General features: G+C 38.5%; 1 protein-coding gene across 10 annotated transcripts in view; it reads right to left on the bottom strand.

Moving 5' to 3' along the window:
* LOC310907274 (uncharacterized protein C8orf34 homolog) overlaps positions 1-20,633 on the bottom strand; it is a 246,560-nt gene that overhangs the window by 43,946 nt on the left and 181,981 nt on the right. For 9 of the 10 annotated variants that reach the window (XR_014589577.1, XR_014589578.1, XR_014589579.1 and 6 more), the window contains 2 exons: positions 11,051-11,126; positions 7,717-7,806 (listed from right to left, as the gene is read on the bottom strand). The gene's annotated coding sequence lies outside the window, so the exon portion shown is untranslated. Of the gene's footprint in view, positions 1-7,716; positions 7,807-11,050; positions 11,127-18,030; positions 18,125-20,633 lie in introns of those variants that run through there. The other variant, XR_014589586.1, reaches the window with a different exon arrangement.

The following is a 20,633-nucleotide window of genomic DNA, read 5'->3' as shown; positions in this document are numbered from 1 at the left end:
TTAAATCCTAGTTACAAAATCTTGTTATTTGTTCTGTTTGTACCTACTTCTAATACAGAGATTTCCTTGTATAACAACATGCATATGAAATTTCACTCAGTATTAAATTAAAAATATCTATTGCATTTTGTGGTTTTTTTTCCTTTTACCCTTGTTAATGAGTGATTTAGTATGTTTGTGCTCCTTGTTCCAAGTTTAACATCACTAGTATAGAAAGTAGGTGTGAAATTAATACCTTTCTGTAAAAACATTAATTTTAGCAGTTCAAACACTTTCAGCTATAAGCTGTACCTTGGGCAGGCTGTACCTTCACATCTGCACACTGGCTATTAGTTCAGTCACAATTTCTCCTTTGGTTTCTCTCAGTTCCAAGGTCCTTCGGGTGACAAGGAGGGACATGTGTCTCTTCTTTCAGTGTAGTGTTTAAAGCTCTGAGTATTTATTCTCATCTCCTAATATTTAGACTTTGTGTGTTTGTGTGTATGTTGAATAGTGCCATGTACTTGATTATTGACAAAAGGTTCAGCTCACAAAACATATTAGACCAATAGCTGGCCATAGCCATCACATAGGACCAGGTTTATACTAAGATTCTTTATTGTAACGAAAACAAACAATCCATATATCTGACTACAGAGTTAATTTACATGGATACATCGCAATTGGTGCTGAAATTAGCTTGAATTTGGTAGTCATAATTTTGGTGCCCTGGGCTAATATGGCTGAAGGAGATAGATTTATGTTATCATAATTGTATAACATTTTTAGAAATGAGGGAAAATAGCATATTGACAATCTAATCCTACGAACAGTATCCCTGTTCCAAACTTCAGATGTATTTAAGAAATAAATGCTTGTGTGTGGTCTTTCTTCCCTTTCCCTCCTCGGCAACGATTCTGCTTCTCCAGGATCAGAAAAAGGAAAAAGCTGGAAACATGGTTGTGAGGAGAAATAGCAAGTCAGAGAAATAGCAGAAAGGAGGAGGAAAAATATGACAGATGAAGCAAACTGAGTACTAATTTTGGGAAAGATTTCTCTGGATTTTACAACATGTATTATTATACGGTTGTGCACATTTTTCATTTATCAAACCTCCATTCTAAAAATTCAACCATCATCTCTATTCATTTAACTTCTCTAAGTTCATTGCAGAGCTCAGTTGAGAAATATTGATGTAGAGGTTACTCTTTTCACAGCATTCAAAGTATTTATGGGAATAATTTTGCTCCAGGATCATCACTTAACTCTTCTGTTTGCCACAGGGCAAACAGTTCCCCTGACAAATTTTTTAACTCTAAATGTGAGGAAGAATGATTTTTATATTTAAACCATTCAATCCAGGATTAAATTTACAAAGGTCCACCATATATAAGTTTTCTTCCTTACTTACCTTTCAAAGAAAAAAAAAAAATAGAAATGGGAATGAAAAATAATTTAAAGGAACACAACCACTCCTAAAACAAAAGTTGTGCATCAGCTCCTGATTAAACCATATTTTTCATTAAAAGATCAAATGTCCTTATTCCTGGCAACCAGAGATAATGAAAAAATACAAACATGTGCTTTGTCCTTGTTGCAGGGTCAGGAGATACAATCACTCACTTAAACTATTAAATGTAATGCATACAAGCATAGGGAGATGAAAAGTGCCAGTTTAAATTAGCTTGACCTGTAGTGTTGACTCCTGGACAGATGGCATAATATACCCTGACTTCATTGCTGAGGCATTAGAAGCACACAGCAAGAGCCCATTGTGATATTAAGAAAAAGCTCAGAAGCAAGCTCAGACTGAGATCCAAAAACCTGCTGGCCCCCTGTGAGGCTCTTGGCTTCCTTTTGCCAGACCTATTACAATATAGAATTAAGTCTTCTCAGTTTTAGCTAAAGCAGTGCTCAGGCAATGAACACGCATTTTCTACTTTGCTGTCTAGAGTGTGTTTTAGGATGAGATTCAGAGTCCTAAAGACCAAGCTCACAAAGGGCAAACCCGTCAAAGTCAATGTATTCTTCCAAGAGGAAGGAAAAGCTAACTGTACCCAAACCTCACTGTTTGACAAAGCTGGCAATACTTTTAAGGAGGAGTGTACAGGCATAAAAATTAGATAGATCTGTAAATCCACATATAGTATTTCTCATGACACAGCAAGAGTCATCTAAAGAAGTCTTTCCCCCTATAAATCTCTGTACTGTTAGTAGAAACTGAAGGTTCTTACGCACACACAACAACCCACATAATTTTTTGTAGATTTCAAATTTAAAGAGAAAAAAAGTGCTTATCCAACTTCTCTTTTGCATTCATTCTAAAAATTGGGAGGGTTGTCTCTCAAGTGAATATATAACTCACTGTCTAACCTCCTGAGAAACAGAAGCAGGGGTGTAGAGTGCAGAGCATTAACAAAATAGCTGGGTGTATAAAAACAAAGAGATAAAGGCCAATGGCATCCCACCAAGAGAAAGGCAGTTAGGAAAGCAAAGTAATTAGCCATTTTTACAATGCATGGAAGTTGGCATCTTGAAAATGGTTGGCTCCAAATATCAGTGACAAATCCACATGTTTCTTCTCTAGCATAAGATTGCAGCTATGCATTTTGAGAACTTAGAATTTATGGGCTCTAAGTGGAAAGGACACATCACAGTGCTGTGATGTGACCAGCATTCATCAAACAGGCTCACCCACAGCTCTAAAGGTCATATGGATTTTGTTTTATCTGTTCCTTTATAAAACTAGAGAAAATAATATCCCTGAATCTCCTCATGCTTCTCTTTCCTGCACAGGCAGAAAGCCTAACAAAGGGCAAAGAAAGTTAAGAAAAGAGATTATGACATTGGATGAACTTTGCATGGAAGGATTGTGTGATGCTCTGTATGCCATGTTATTACTCTGAATAGACCTGCCCAAGCTTCTCCTACTCTTCAGTAATTTTTATGTACTGAGATAACCGTACAAGAAGCCAGATAATGATTTATTCCATATAATGTACCAGATTCAAATTGTTCTTGCCAGTGACCACACTTTCCATTTTGTTTTGGGGCCATAGTGTAATCTAGTTCATCCCCACACCCTCCAAAACATTTATTATTTTACAACCATAAAGTTTTGGAAGCTCTCATTTTAAAGGAAGAAATTATTTTAAAGACAGGCAAAAATATTGTCACCTACAAGTCAGCTTAACATAAAACAGGAATCATTCAACCTCAAAGTCTGGCAGTAATCTGTGGCTCTCAATTCAGGCATCACTACATCTTGCATCTTATCCAGGCCTTTGCTTTTAAAACTGTGTTCCACCTTTGTCACAGGGCTTGCAGAAAGCCTGCAAGAAATCAAGTGTGGTTTATTTTCAGCACAGACCATCTATTACAGTGTGAATGATTTCTCTAAAGTTTTAAGCACCTAACAAGAGAATGATTTGTGTTCCCAAGTCTGAGTTTTTTTCTAAATAGTCCAATAAAAGATATTTAATCCTACAAATACTGCCTTGCCTAAAATTAGACACCTGAGTAAGAAGGTTGAATTTAGGCATTCTGGCACCTGCTTTGTTAATTTAAAGCTCCCTCTTAAATTTAAACATATTTAAGCACCAACACCAAAAGTGTTGGGCAGTTTCCATTAATCTCTTTCAGGAAAAAAAAAAAAAAAGAGAGAGAGAAAAACCAACACACATTTATCTCCCTGACTAAATTTAATCATGCATATTAAAAATGTTGGCTTTTATGACTAATGGAAAGTTGAAATATTTTTGCACTGTATTATTTTAAAGGATTTGCAACACAGTGGAGTTTTCTGAGCAATCACAACACTGTGCATACACACCCTGCTTCTTATTTATACCCCAATAGCACTGAGGCAGTGGATAATGGCTCCACTGTTGCAGTTACTGTACAGACAAAACTGTTGCAGCAACCTTTGCCAAATTTACAGTTTGGGTTAAGGCCGAGCTGGAGGTGAAGGTCTAATCAGAGAGCACTCAGAGCAAGTGAGGGAATATTAAAAGCTCCCTTGCAGTTCAGAGCAAAGAGAGGCCTCTAAGTAGGGCAGATCTCCATTCCGGGCTGTCAGAAGGCTGAGTTGTAACATGAGCTGGGCTCCATTTGCTTTTCCATTTATATAAAAACCTTTTTGTTTCTTTTGTTATAAACTTAGACCTCCAGAATAAAGCCTGGAGGAAGGGGGGAGGGAGAGGAACACTTGCTGCCTGAAAGATGTAGTTTGTTGTTTGACCACTATATGCAGCATACAGTTCCTAGCAATCTGCCCAGTGTGCAGCAGCTCCTCTATGCCAGATAAAATTCCTTAAAAAAATAAAGCTCTTGTCCACACCCAGAGAATCTGACCCAGTCCCTGCCCCCAACAACCTTACATTGCAGAGGAAAGACTAAAGCACACCTGGAAAGAAGAGCAAGAAGTATGGTTTCCTTTTACAATACTCATAGAAGAGGTCAGTCTTTAGGAGACATTTTAAGATGGGAAGACCTTGGAAAATCAAGACTTCAAAAGCCAGTCATAGCAGAGAGGAAGAAATCAATAGGATGGGAATACAGCCAGCATATTAAGAAAGCTCTGCATTTGACATTCCTGATGGCAAAGGGAGCAGACTTTGGAGAGAAGAAGATAAACCTGGGAGAGGCTATAGGAAACTGCCTCCAGGGGCAGCTGCATCTATCGAGCATGCTAAGGGAAGGCAGATTGGTAATAAACAAGAATAGTGTATTGATCATGCATATACTGACATGTGCTTCTAGGAGATTAAAACAAGGAGAATAATAAGGAGTAGGACCTTACAAGAGTTAACAAGGGAGATGATGAGTGAAAGCAAAAATACAAGTGTTCTACTTTTCTGCAAGAGAAGACATATTTACCTCTTAGTCATGCACAGAAGAAGCAACATAAGCTGTGTTGATGTATTGGTGAAAGAAACTATAAAGAAATCCAAAGGCTTTACTCTGCTGAGACTTATGACTAGTAATAAACAGGAACTTTGCTTTTCATAAAATCAGTTTTCCCCACTGCTTTTATGCAGAACTCTTATCACTGATCCCATTTTACAGAAGAGAGAAAACTGACATATAGCTAAGTGATACAAATCATCTTAGGCTGGTGAGTGTGGCAGTACAGCCAAAGATAGTGCTTGGAAAACCCCACAGCGTTTCGCTCATGCAGCTGCATTCCTGCTGAGGCCAAATGCAGCTGCAGCTGAAGGGAATGCAGGGGGAAAGCTCTTTTTCAACAAGCCATGTGGGATACTTGAGAAGAGAAAATGAACTTCCCGGTGAGACACTACTCTGTGAATTACCACTGAGCAGGTTGAGTATCTGTATAGTTCCTGTATATAACACAGGGACTAAAAAAATTCACTCTCCTTCCAAATGTAAACTCAAGTTTTGTTTTTCTATGCAGTTACCTGCATTGGTTTATCTTAGGTCTTGTTGTCAAGACAACAAAACCTGAAAAGAGAGAGAGTTGCAGTAAATAACCAATTATTAAACAACTAATTAAGGCTGTACATGGTTTACTATGGTAAATTTAATTGAAAGAAAGACATCTCAAAAAAGAGAAATTCCAATTTGGAAAGCAGAAATATGATTAATTTTTGGTATTTTGCATGAGCTCTGTAACTTAAGCTACTGAAGGAATTAGGCAAAGATTTGAAAAGGTAAACAGACAAAAAAATTCAGAAATCTGCAAAGTGATAGGAAATTTAGTTTTGAGACTGTCCTCAGATATACTCTCTCATTTAAAAATTACAGAGGAGAGCTCCTCATGATGAATATTTCAGTCATTATCTATGTAATAGTCTTGAAGGCTATATATTTAAGGAGAAGGATGAAACAAGTAATCAAGACATTTGAAGGTGGTAGCTATTTCAGGATTAACTGTACACACACATCTACAAAATGGCAAGTATCTTATTACTCCATATGCCAACAAAAAACCTGCTCAGAAAAGTACTGGAAACAGATATGTACATTGAGGAAGTTAGTGAAAACATAAAGGTGAACACAAAGGAAATGCTCTGTTGTTCAGAACCAGAAAACTGCATGACATTCCCATGCTCTGTGAGCTCCCAGTGATTATGCAAAATATAAGGGCTGAATGCTCATAAGGTGAGGAACAATTTAATATGAACTATCACTTGGATGATAGCTCTGCTGAGCCTTGGCCCTTTTGAGCCTCCCTGCTTCTCCTGCCACTGAGGCAGAAAGATCTAGAGTTGAGGGCTGAAATGCTTGGAGGTGAAAGAATTACAATGGGAGAAATGGTTTTCTCTTTCTTTCCTCCTACGAATCCCACAGGGGCCCAGAAACCACTTTTTATATCAGATTTTGAGGGCTGAGATCTCAGCCAATGTCCTGTAAAACATGCTTTTTCATATTATAAAACAGAAAAAGCCATCAGCATTAGAATTTTAAATTTGATTCTATGCAAACAGGCTTATTTCTATTTCCTTCAGCTATTTGTTTTGTTTGTTTGGTTGGTTTTTTGTTTGTTTGTTTGTTTTTGTTTTTTGGTTTTTTTTGTTAATTATTCCAAAGCCTATAGTGTGGCAAGTTTGACATTTGGCCAAGTTTCAGCATGAAATTTTATAGCTGAGATAATACAAGCTTCTGTAAAATGAAATAGCAAAATGCTTCCAGTTAGCTTTAACAATAAATGGAAAGGGGAAAGTTGCTTCTGAAATAAGGCTTTTTCCTCTACTCATTACTAAAAAGTGCTGGAAGAGATTACTTTTTTATAGGTGCTATTTATCTACTGCTTCTCCTTGTTATTGATTTATAAACATATAAAGAACATGTAAAACATATCTAAGTAAAATTTTTAACAGCACAGACATACACAAAGTCTCAAAATCCACTCTCATACTGTTTTTCAGTAGCATAATGCCATTCATTTAATTGACATATTCCCGAATTTTATTCCTGATTTATAAGCCACAGAAGTAGATCAGAATCTGAGCCACAGAGCAATAGGATCTTTCTCTGTAAAATTGGTTTTAAATGTTAAATAGTCAGTGCCGCAATGATCAAAAGATGCCACAACAGTAGCAGCATCTCTGTTATTCTGAAATTTTCTTGCTTGTAAACTTCAGACAAAACCTCTTTTTGTTTGTTGATGTGAGCATTTTAACAGGAAACAGGAGTTCAGCCACTAAAAAGCACTTTTTTTCCAACACAAATTTCACCATTGTACTGTGATTGACAGCCATCCCAATGTCTATAAACAACCTACAAGCCTCCCAAATTGACCATTCAGTTCCTGCGTCCAACATTTAAACACTGAGCGGTTTTTGCGCTCAATAAAATTCCTTTTCATTTCACCCTGGGTTGCCATGTCTCTTCAAACAGAGACAGAAAAGCAGTGCTCTGTGTCAGACAGATTTTAATTTTCAGTCCTCATCCATTCGTACAATGTAGACACAAGCAAACAAACCCTACCCAAAGCCTAGCAACCCACAGTTTAAACAGTCAATGCATATGAGCTACGGGATGAAGGCCTGGACCTGTTCACACATGAATAAAGAAGATTAAGATTTTCTTTCAAAGACATGAAGCCTTTTTGACAGCCTGTGTCAACAGCGCTGTCTGCCTCTCAATGTGAAACAGTCTTCTATCACAGGTTCCCACAGGGAGGTCTTGCTTATTAGCATGCTTTACACTTCCATTCCTTGTCAGTATTTAATTTAAGAATAAGGGTGCAAAGTTTTGCAAACTCTTACTTACCCACAATGAAAGGATAACTTACTGGAGACACTGAAAGGAAATACCAGCGAACATGAACACCTACAGGGTACACTTTTTAAAGAGGATAACCTAGGAAAAAAAGAGAGAGAAGCAGTGGATACAGTTGTATTCTCTATTTGTCACTGCAAGAATGTACCAGTAAATTTTTTAATCACAGAATAACTCTTCTAGCAGGTTACTTTTGTGAAATTCTCGTCAGCCTACACTTTAAGCGTAAGCCACGTGCTGCTGTGCAGGGCAATACACCAACTAAAATTTTGGACATAAAAAAAAATCCATTAAAACAGCAACAATAATACTGACCAAGTTCATATATAAGCACAAGATTGAAGGAGGTCTTCAAAGTCATCAAACTGAGTCCACTGCTATCATAGGCAATATGACATATAATCCCTCTCAAAAAGTGACCAAGCGCTCTTCTAAAACAACACTGTGAACAACAAAAAGCCAAACCCATTGTTTTCATTCAAGAGAAATATTAGTCCTGCCTGAGACAATTTAGATTCCATTTCTCTAAATGAATGACAGCACCAAGTAACAATTACAGATTGATGTTATCATGTTGTTTAAAATCAAAATATTCTAAGACTCCAATCTTGCAAACACACTTAGGGAGCTGTTTAGATAAAGAAGTGAGTGGTCCCAGTTAAGGTAATTGCATCATGCAGATGTAGAGCACATGCAGCTTTCAGGATAGCAGTTTAAATTTCTGGAGCTAAAAATAATAAGAAAAAACCTTTACTTCCTGAAATATTGGCAAAACATTTTTTTTCAGAACAAACAAAAAATGTTACTGCTGTATTTGCTCATTTCCTGGGTAAGACCACAGATTTGTTATCAGTTTGATCATCTGACATAATATTAAAAAATTACATTGAAATTATCACAGGAGAAAGTTAAATTTTCAGCATTGCAACAAGGAACAGATTGTGTCTCAGCAAAATAAGTGGGAAAAGCTCCAAATTTATCTTAATATTGGACTTCAAACAACATGATTGATAAGGATGGTTGTGAAAGCCAAGTCAAAATCCATATCACAGGAAGAAAGATATCAGGCAGAAAAATTATAAAGATTTTTTTTCCAAAATCACTAAAATTTTTCTTAAAGATCAAAATAATTTCTGTCTACAAGTTTTACGGATTTTTCCTAATAAATTGTGCAGCTAAAAGAAAAGAAACTGAATGTTTCATGGTTCTAATGTAAAATTCGGCATGAGACAGAGCTGAATGACCTTGTAACTAGAAAAAAACAGCTGAGACAAGGAAGGATAACTAGGATTACAAGGATCAACATTTAATGCATCAAAAATCTTCCTTTAAAGCTGTGTATTGTACACAAAAATGATTCATAGTCTTTTACAAGTATCTGTTTAGCAGATGCTTTTAACAGTATTCCTGATTTTTTCCCCATTGTGAAAATCACAAATGAGTGTGTGAAAGCTAATACAATTACATGAAAGATGCACTTCCTTTTATCCTGGTTCAATACATCTCAAGGAAATTATCTAGGCTTTTAATTAGTTATTTTTAAGACGGTACACTTTGAGTTCTACAATTTGATTCTAGCCAACATTTATTTCTGTCAAGCAAGTGTGTGACTCAGTGCACTGCTGTTACAATTCATAACATATTTACTGATGTTCTCAAAGATACATATTTGTTTAAGAGAAATAAATGTCATCTCAAGTTTTAATTTGCTAAAGTTAAATTTGCCTAGCCATCTAGAGGAAAATTACATAGGTCAAAACACAAAGAAAATAAGTAAAGAAGATGTACAAATACAATGTGTACAGGACCCTGGATTTTATTCTCCTCAATCAATGTCAGTTATTTATAAGTATTAATTTTGAGAAGGGACACTAGGTTCTATCAGCAGTTAGTGGCAGGCCTAGAAATAATTCATCATTTCCTCTAGAAAAGCAAAAAAAAAAGCCCTTAAAAAAATAAAATTGTTGATTTTTATTTTCCAATCAGTTATTTAAAGTTATAACATAAATAATATGTCCATGTGTTTGCATATTTTCCTTTCTTTTTATTTCCCCCACAAATTAATTTATTCACCATCTCTCAGTGTCTCAGGATGCAATCTTTTGTTTTATTTTGGTTTGCGTTTTTTGTTTTATTTGAGATAGATGTTACTTGGAATAAAACACATGTTTTTATATTTTGATAGACAGTGAGTACTATTTGAAAGAAACACTTTTGAAGTAATTTGGAGACCCCTGCGTAATTTCACTCACAGACAGGGACTTATCAGAGTACCACATTTGTTAGAAAAAGGGTTCTAAACCTCCAATAGAATTGTTCATTTTTGGAAAAAAAAAATCTCAAAAATTCAGTGATTTTCAAAATTTTTGTGTTAATTTTCATCAACAACCAAGCTCCATGACAAAGTTGGTCAGTAGAGGAGTTCAAGGAAGCCTTGTTGAAGACGCCTTTCAACATGGCTGCCATCTCCTCTTATTCTTTCCCAGCTGACCTCAGTGGGCTGTGATTTTGCAAGTGGTATTTCTGTCTCTTTGTTCTTAATGCCATTCTCTTGTCTCCATCTCCTCAGCAGTTACGAGGTCATCCTCCCTGGGGGCATTTGGCTTTACTGTCATGGAGCACAATGGGAAATAGCTACCCTTCAAGCAATTGTCAGCAAGTTTCTCTGAAGCACGAGAATTGAGGGAACAGTGGTGCTGGTGGCGGTATTTCATAACTTTCAGTGCAGCTGGCAGGAGTAAATATGACCACATCTATTAAATACTTCTCAGGAGTCCTCATGCACACTAGATCCACTTGATAGTGTAGGCAGGAAAGAGGAAGAAACTTGTTTTAAATGTGTTCCTGATAGAGAGAAGGGATAATTTAGGAATGTGTGCTAGGGGATGGGGATTTAGGAGAGACTGGGCAAAGGCTGGCAGATGGGAGGAGAGAAAGTATGGGTGTTACTCAACCATAAGCAGCTATTCCCACTCATTTATCTGGGGGATCTTTGAAGATACTAGTGTAACATATAGACAGAACTAGTGGCTGCCAAAGGCAAGAATTACCAAAGTTTGTCTTTGACTGAAACATTCTGGATTCTTCAGCTATTTCAGACAATAAGAGACATCCAACAGTGGGTCGTAGCAGGAGCGCTCCTGCTTGCAAACTCAGAGGCAGAACCCTTGTTACATTTGTGCCCTTACCATCAGTTTACACGGATTGACAGGCTGTCCCACAGACACTGGATTTTCACAATCATAATTCATCTGTTACTGTATGGCATGTGTAGGACAAAATTACAGGGAAATGGATGTTCAAATTTAGTCCTTCTTTAACTTACGGTTTGTAAAGTGAATTGCTCACATTGCTCATGGGGTTTCTTCTTTTTACTTAATCCACATGTGATACATCCGTTCCTGGTCAGGGGAAGAAAAAGACACATTCTGATTTAGGCTTTGTGTTTTCTTAATGATTTATCAAAATACTGAAGTGTTTAAACTGAAAACCAGAATCACTATTTGTTTTGAGATGTTATCACAGTACCTTGAATTTTTTTCATTTGCCAAAAACCCTGACCAGGCTACCACTTCAACTGAAGCTCCTTAAGTTTCTCCCTTGATACATAGTCTGTGACACTGTGTTTCCCACTGGAAACTTGTAAAGAAATTTTGGGTTGGGCACAGAAATTCCCCAAATAGCCTCTTAGAGGCAGCCCCTGAGATTTTGCTCCTAGGGATGGACAGTTCATAAACAATTTTTCACTGTTCTCTCAGTCAATATTTTCAGAGGGAGTTTTACAAATGGTCATATTCCAAACATAATTGAAACTACACTACAGTTCAAAGATGTGTCCCAGCATCATGATGAATTGCATGACCCCCTCCACTGTGCCCAGCTACAGGAACACAATACAAAATGTGAGGCTGCTCTTTTCAATTTATTATCACATCACAATCCTCAAATCTCACTTGGTAGCATTAAGAGCATGGCCCTTCATCCTGTCTTATTCAGGTTTGCTCAGAGCGTGAATGTGGCCCAAAGTACTAGACCTGGTATCTCAGGTATGCAATAGTCAGTCAGGCTGAATTTAAGAAAGAGTTGTTTCTGCCCTCACAGCTGTAAGGCTGGTTGAACATATTTGAGGGGAACAGTAAATTCCTTCTGAGTATTTTGGGGCAGTGATGAAAAGCTTTCCCTTTGCTACACAGAAAAACTGTGAGAAGGAAAGGGAGCTGGGAGGGTAGTCCAGGGTGAGAAAAATCGGCTGAAGAAGCCTCTAGTCCTTCTGGGTCCTGAATTCCCAGGAAGGGAAGAAGCAGACGCAGGGACTGGAGGTATCTTTGGGCATGTAAACACTGAAGAAATTCAATTGCACAAGAAACACTGATGATACCCAACAAATAGTGGTACTTATGGGACAACAACTTTGTAGAATTACTTTATATGCATCAGTGTAGGACCTTAATCCATAATATTTCAAAATTCTGTGTCTGATGATGTGTAATCAAGCTGATTTCCAGTTGTTCCCAGTACTCACCACGAAGGCAAATAAGGTAAAAAGCAATTGCTTAATGTTTCCATAATTTATAGTGTGTTTGACACTCATTCAGTTTACTCATCTTGTTCCTAATCCTAAAATAACTAGCTTTAAAACAAGGTATTCTGCAGATTTTTACAACTTTATAACATCTGCACCAAATATTGTGGGAATGTTTTAACCCAAGTTCCAAAATTATACACGATTTAATAAGGGACTTGTTTATGTTGGTTAAACAAGTCAGCTATTGAAAACAGATTCATGGAGGATAAACAGCTCTAGTATGTGAATTGTTTAGGTTTCTTGCTTTGTCCATAAGTATATTTAAATATCAGTTATTAAATTAGGTCACTAAACTAGCTTAGCATTACATATTTATGTTTGGGGACCTTGTATAGCATTTTGTGGTGCAATGTTAATCCACCTATTAGTGTTTTCAAATTAACCTGTTTGAAGAGTAACTGGAAAACAGGAACAGCATCAACCGGAAATGTTAAACAGCTATCAATGTGTTTATCTGAGAAGATTTCCTGTCTGTAAATACAGTAATTTTTGCACTGTTGTGGATGACAATTCACTGTGAGAAGTTTAAAACTTTCATAACTATGGCTCCACATCCATGCACAACTTTTCTTGAAAAGTACATAATGATTTTCTAATTTTACATTACAGCCTAGATTTGACTGGGTTAGTAACAGAAAATTTACTTGAGGTCCCAAAAGGTTCAGTGACATCCCTCTTTATGAAATAATTTTCATGTCTCCTGATTGATGTAAACCCTTTTCTTTTTCTTTGTTTTAAAAGGCCATAATAAAATGCTGTTCCTGCTCCAGCATGCCAACAATCTAAAATAAGTGGATAAAATACAGTGCATAAAACATATAAAGAGAAGATGGAACTAGTAAGTACGGCAGTACTAACAACCAATTACTTTTTTCTTAAACATTGTTCTTTTGTATCCACTTTTCTGCAGGTTTCTCCCCTACAGACTAGTGAGCATGTAGACCATCTTTATGAAGCATTGCCAGAAGATGAAAATTAAGGAGTAGAATAAACTATGGAGGTCAGGAGGAAGATGAGTGGGGGTGGATGAGGAAAGAAAATTATGTACGGTCATTAGCAAAGCATCTCTCACTTAGACAGCATGTAAGAAGGCAGGTGTCATGCATTTGCTAAAGCATATTTCCACCTGTTCTCTATTCCCCATTCTCATATCCTCACACACAGCCCTGCATTCCTTCACCAGGACAAAGGAAAGCTTAACTGTGTTAACATCAGGGTTAAGAGTTTCCTTCTAGTGATCATTTTTCTATGGGAGAATATAGTCCTTTCTTTTTAAGCAACACTTGGCTCACTAGCAGGAGCAAGTGACAAAATTTGGGTAAGAAGGCATCCAAGGTTTATAATCCACAGAGCCAATTCTTCCCACTGCTCTCTGCCAGGCTCCTAGCAGATGTTATTCTGCAGGTAGTGCCAGGAGCCAGCTGCTGCTCCTGTTAGTGAAAGCCATTCAGCTCACCTGCTGGAGGGAGGAGTTTTGCTATGACTACTGCAGCCAGTTCATGTTCTCTAACTTGAAAAATCCAGTCTCTCCCCCAGGGTTAAAGGACCCAGGACCACAGGAGACACAGATGCCTTACTGGGTAATTGAGACCTAAGCATGGCTAGACAAGAATTGCAGCCACCTGGTTTTCACACAGGCACAGCTTTTGCCCTGCCAGGGAGGCAAGCTCAAGGCAGGCTGCTGAGAAAACATCATTTCATCAAATGCCAAACACCCAGCAGTGGCACACACTTTCTTCTTTGTTCTCTGCAACACAGAGCCAGTGGTCTGATTTCTGCTTTCCCAAAGGCAATGCTAATTGTCTCTCAGTGATCCATAGAGCAGCAACAAAACAATGTGTTGAGAATAGATATCAGACAAGATAAGAGCAAAGAGAGGCATACTGATCATTCTTCCTCTTCAGCCGTCATCAGGCATGGAGATTTGAGCTTTTTGTCTCAGAGCAACATTGAAGCTTCTGTGGCATGGCCACAACAAGCCATGTAAGAGGTGAACCAAGTCTGGCACATGCCTATTAGAGTAATAAAAATAGAACAATTACAAGTAATCAGGTCTCAGATTAGTATCAGTAAAGTCATTGGCACTATCATTTATCACAACTGCTTCGACACCATGCACAAATTCTTGTTTAATACTGACTCGCACAAAAGTGTATCTTAAATTCAAGTGATAAACAAAAACTTCTCCGTAGTTCTGAGTTTTGCTTTTTCCCAGTTCCAACAAGACCTGTCCAAAAGTTATCAGACAGGATGGGATTGCAGTGTTAAGGTTGAGGAAAGGTTGTTCACAGGTTGAGGAAAGGCATGAGAAATCTGAAGCTTATGGTAAGTTTAGCAGAATAGCAACAGGACACAGCTGACGAATTCAGTAACACAAATCATAAAGCCTTATTGTCAGTACTGGAAAAAACTTTAATTTGACTAGCCCCACTTTAACAAAACACTTACTTTTTCCACAAGTGAAATATTGGGTGATTTGGTTGTTGGGAGTGAGTTGAGGTCTGATATGCCTGGTTAGTCTTTGGTGGGTAATTCATTCGGATCCTGAACACCTAGACCAGATGTTTGTATTTAACAGGTCAGTGAGTCTCATAAGCAAGTCATTATTTAATAGTAGAATTGAGTATTTCAGCATCTCTCTCTCTCCTTTTCCGCTACCAAGCAGACATAGTGTCACACATATACACTTTTATCACTTGTGTGCAGCATACTGTAGGCATTCAATAGCTTTAAGAGTTGTGTGTGGAAGACTGATGTAATTTTTTGCCATTTATGAGAGTTCTAACTGTAGGTTTAGAGGATACAAAGGTTTAAGTATTCTATATCTGGGACAGATTCAGAGGTGAAGCAGAAAAAGAAAGTCATGTTTGGACTAGAATACAAGTGTGACACAAGTACCTCAACAGTCGTCTGTTAAGTTCTCCTACTGCCTAATTTGAACCACGGTTTTATTCATTAAATTGCATTCACAGCTAGATACTTTACTGAGCTGTCAGCCTTTCCTTAATGTGAATCTGGAAGTGAGTTCATTGGGGTAAGTCTGTATTCCAGGTCTTTTTCTTCAAATGTTCATTTTCTTCGCAGAATTATTTTGGACTTAAGGCCAGTGGGATAGAGAAGGGTTTCACCCATCGTCATTTCAAAGATTCCAGAATTTTTAAACATTGGATTGTAAATGAACCTGTGATACCTACAAAGTATGAAGAAATTAAATTACCGACTCAACTCAGATCTGTATATAAATAAGTAGAAAATAGTCAAGAAGTGTAAATTTGAAACTCACCAAATATATTTTGTCCCTTTTTCTCCATTTTTGAAGCTGTGAACTCCCACTAAGTAAAGCAGATTTTCCAAAGTGACAGGGGATAATTTGGAGTCAAAATTGTCAAAAAGCAAAAATAATTGTTATTCTTAATACCAAGTATCTCTATTTCCAATTATTACATATGAAAATGAGATTTTGAATAGTACTGTTAATCAGAAGGATATCTTTGTATAATCCAGAATTTTAGAGTGGGATAATGTCCTGAAATTATACTTAAAGATGGACTTTAAAATAAAAGTATCATCAATTTATATAGAAGAACAGATCCTTTCAGTTACATAATTAAAATTAGGTATTTAAATCCAGTAACATAACTGTAGTATGTAAATATAGTCTCATAGTATCAATACATAGCTAAGCGTTGAAACAAACTTTAAAGAAAATATGCAGTAAATTAATTAAAATCCCCAAGCTCACCTCATGTTAAACATTAATACAATGCCTTATTGCATAATTTTTTTCCACCAGTGACTTTGCTCAGAAATTTGCCATATTTCAATTGCTCTCCCTGAAGTATGTAATGCTGTTTGCTCACTTCAGGCTGAGTTCTTCTAGAGAGTGTCATCTTAAATACTTCACCCATTTCCAGGAATAGTATTAAGGTTAAAATGGTGTTGTCCATGTAAAAATCCTTCCAGCTGCCTCAAGAAAGAAGTTTGTTACCCTTGCTGCTTTGAGCAGAGGCTCAAATCTGCTCAGGAGGTGTCTTGCTACATAGACTTATGTCAGTTAAAATGTTGATGGAGAAAGCTCTGGGAAGCACATTGCTACATGCTTCAGTCAGCTGAAGCCTGGCAGCTAACTTTTCCAAGGATCCTCTGGGCCTTGAGCATGCCTTGTGCCCAAACATGGACAAGGGGCAGAGCTAACAATGCTCCTGGTTCTAGCCCACCTTCTGCACCAATTTACATTCTTAAAATGACAATTTCTGAAGTCCTGCTGAGCATAAGAAAATTCTAGTTGCAATATTTTTAAGAGAAGGTTTCAAGAACTCTTATAATGAAAAGTCTGAAAACACCGTGTATACACGGTGAAATCTTAAAAAAAAAAAAATTGAAAATAAATAAAACCCAAGAAGCCTAATAAAAAGAACAACAGAAGTTTGGGGTTTTTTAAACACAGTCCTGTGACTGTGAAGGCAGTTTCATGATCTGTCGTGGTCTACGTCCTGATATTTTAAATGCTTGTGGCTGAGAATACTGGAAATACGCATATGTTTCCCTGGGAGAAATGCTGCAAGGGATAGAGCAGTTTTGTCATGCCGTTAGTCCAGAACTAAGACAGAAAACCAGTTTCTATCCATCAGGCATGCCATTCACATTGGTGTCCTGGCAGTAAAGGAAAGAATCTGATCCAAGGAGAAAGAGAGACAAGGAAACAAAAGGCATGTGTTGAGAGAGGTCAGAAGCTGGGAGTCTGGACGAAAGCAGAAGGGAGTAGGAGAGGGTTGAGAAGCAGAAATAAGCATGTCTATAGACAAGTGGTGAAATTGCTCCTTTAGAAATCTGGGAAGAAAAGCAGCAGTCCTGGGTCCCTCTGTGGTGCAATGAAACACTGCTGTGAAAACCACTGTTAAATTGTGTGGCTTAACGCTAGGTAATATCCAACCACTGCAAGCATGGACAACCTGGATGACTGAGGTCTTAGCTGAGCTCTGAAGTTCTAATCTTGTTGGCCCTGTAGTTGTGGAGAGACATTCCTTCCCCTGCTCCTTCCCTTAGCTTCCCATGTTAAAGATAAGCATGCATAATGGAACACATTAAAACAAAGAATCCCTCACAAAAGTGAAAATAGAATTAAGGTTGTTACAAATCAACTCTATAATGATCATTATGGAAGTCTCTATTGGCACTCTTGCCCGTTTCTTGCACAGCCTCCTTTGTAGGTTTATTGAACAGACAACAGCTACTACATGGCTCACAGTTCTATACTTTTCCTCAGATGAATGTATTAAATACAGTACAAGTATTTATTCCCCATCTTTGAATTCAGTCCTATTGTTTGTACTATCACAATGCTTAACAAATAAGGATGATTTTCCTGAAGTTCTCTTTCCATTTCTTACAGCTAGTGCTGGGATTGGCAGTGGGCAGGCGTGAGAAAGTTAATTAAAAATATTTGATCATCTTTGCACGAAGATTTCTGTGACATAAACAGAGACAAGAGCCAATTCAGTCTTAGTGTGTTTTTCAGTTTCTTGTAGTACTAATATTGTCCTTTCTCTTCTTGAAAGCCTCTGTTTTATTCACTGACACCTTTCAGCTTCTGTAAAAACATATCAAGTGTTCCCACAAGCAGATGCATGCAATAAATCAGGTGAGCAAAGCTCCGTAGATGCAGGACTAGCTCCTGCCCTAGAGATTTCTTTTTGCAGGTTGTGTTGGCACCGTGACTTCTGGCTCTGAGCCCGGCTGCAAGGAGAGACGTGTGCCTCCCACCACCTCCTCCCAGAAGGATGTCATCGAGGCAACCCCGCAAGGTCCCAGCATCTGGCCAAATGGAAGAACAGCAAATGACTGGATGGAAAGATTCCAGACAAAGCTGGACTGGCAGTTGGATCTTGCCCTCACTATGTTCTGTGCACTTAATAGGTATTGCAATTACCAGGTAATTAAAGAACATCATAACATGTACAAGTAGGTTGAATTAATATTGCTTAGGCAGTTTAACCCCAGCAATTATTAACTTCTCAGTGCTTGACTTGGAATCTTAGCATTCATGTAGAGTAGTTTTCTGGATGTAACAGTCTTTACTTATCTGACAATATGCTTCATGCTTCATTTGCCAGAAATGTTATGAGCTTTAAGTCAACACATTAGGAGCATGTCTCTGTTTTCAGTGGCACAAGGCCAACTTTTAATTTCACTTATTTGCCACTGGCTAAACTGTGTCATTTCCTAAACATTTCTTAATTTTTAAAATAAACACCTAACCAGTATTTCAATATACTAAAACAGAGTGTTCAAGTGAGTGGAGGGGGAACAGAAATATGTGGTAAGGTGTTATACCTGGGGGAACTCTATTCCATTTTTATTTTGACAGCATAGGGTGAAAATTTTTTGTATATATTCCCCCATGTTTCAATTTATTGGAAGTTTTATTTTGGCTTTACCTATATTTTGCTTTGAGCAGGATTCTGTTTAATTTGCTTTACAGTTTTGTATTCATGATATATGATGCTACAAAAGAAAACAGCAGCTCAAAGTACAAGGTAGCTTGCATGTCCCTAGAAATATAGTAGCATGGATTAAAAAGATTTGGATGTGCCTACTAAAACATTTGGCTAATAACAGATTATCATGTTAAGAAGTCAGATGATTTTACTTTTTTCTGCAGAACAGTGGATTAAAAAGACATCAGCACAATCTTCAGCAGCAGCTATCATCTGCATTCACTGTGTTTCCTGCCAGTGTTCAACAATAGAGCATCTCTATTTTTAGGGGAAAAAAGTTTCTCTAAACTATTACAAAATTTTGTGAATTCTCTGCAATATTGAGACTGTATTGTCACCAGTGTGCATTTGCTCACAACAGTACTTGTGGGGGTGCTGGAATGGTATCATAAGTTTCTTAGTTGTAGGTTTGATGTGATTTGGACTTTAACCCTAGCCTGGTAAAGTTCCTGTCTTGGATTGTGCTTATCAGAGGTTGATAAGAGTTGCCAAGACAACTCTAATCCTCTGCCCTGGGTTTCGATCATCCTATTGTATTTTCCCCCATCCCATTGTATTTCTCCCCCACATGTCCACCATCCCCCAGACCCCAGACCTTCAGGAGAGGTGTCTGACAGGGATTGGTGGGTCTCACAGGACCACATCCCAAATTCACCTGATTTGTTAATGTTGTGTATTGCATTTTGACCTTACCCACCTGGCCTTGTTTCATTGGTCTGGTAACTTGTATCCACCCCTGAGATTTTGGGGGAACAAAAACCCCCTGTAACCGAGGCCAGGGGTCACTCCCCAGAGGCACAGGCCTGGAACCAGGGGCTGCCCCCTGAGTTACCCGAATAAAACCTTTTCTCCCTGAGCCTGGAGTGTCCCCTCTTTCTAACCACGGCCGAGACAGCTAAGGCAAAGGTGCTGCGGAGCCAAGACCCACGCAAAGGTACTGTTGGGCGTATCACAGCTAGCAGGGTGGCCCAGCTGACGCTGAGCTGACCTGAGAGACAGATACGCGAAGCAACAGATTGGCGCGCCAACGCGGGGCCTGCAGACGCCTTTTGACCGGCTGTGCCGTGGGGGCTGACACGGAGGCCCGAGGAAGACTCGGACCCTGTGACCCAGAGACCTTCTGAGAGGACGTCGCCTTGTCGTGTCCCGAGGCCTTCAGCATCTCACGGAGCCACTGGGGTTGCTAAAAAGCACCCCTGGTGGAAGAAGGGAACAGCTCCTGCCCAGAGGAGTCCCCTTCAGGCTTGTGGTTGCCCCAGCAACGCCTCCAGTGTCCCGAGGGCTTGGTGAGTATATTTCCTCTAAGGGAGGGGAGAATACCCACCACAGAGGCTTGGGAAGCCTCAGGGAACCCTAGGAGGGACGGGACAGGGGGGGACCGGGGGTCCACCCGAAGGAAGCCCTTACCCCTAGGAAAGGACGCCCACAGGGATTTGGGGGGTGGTTTTGCTGGGAAGGGGTGGTGGAAAAGGATAACAGCTAGTCGGAATGGGAAACGGACTAAACACCACCCAGAAAGAGGTTTTTGAAAGTTTAATTGGAGTTTTAATTGTTGCCAAAGTTAAATACTCAAAAAAGGAACTGAAAAAGTTTATTAGGTATTTGTTTTTGCATTTTCCGAATGTTAATTCGGACCAAGTGAACAGCATTTGGTTCTGGGAAAATGCTTCTAAAAAGTTGGAAAAATTAGGGAAGTCAGGAGACGTCCTGGCTGCAAAATTTGCATTCTGGCCGTGGCAAATAAAAGCTGCCTTAAAAGAGATCACAGGAATGCAAGATAACAAAGTTGCATTCTCTCACTGCCGTCCCTCAGTCCCTTCCCCCCA

The sequence above is a fragment of the Zosterops lateralis genome (assembly GCF_965231275.1).
Source record: "Zosterops lateralis genome assembly, chromosome: 1".
Taxonomy (NCBI): Eukaryota; Metazoa; Chordata; class Aves; order Passeriformes; family Zosteropidae; genus Zosterops; species Zosterops lateralis.
The sequence above is the reverse complement of the archived record's forward strand: the minus strand, read 5'-3'. Positions and strand labels throughout refer to the sequence as shown.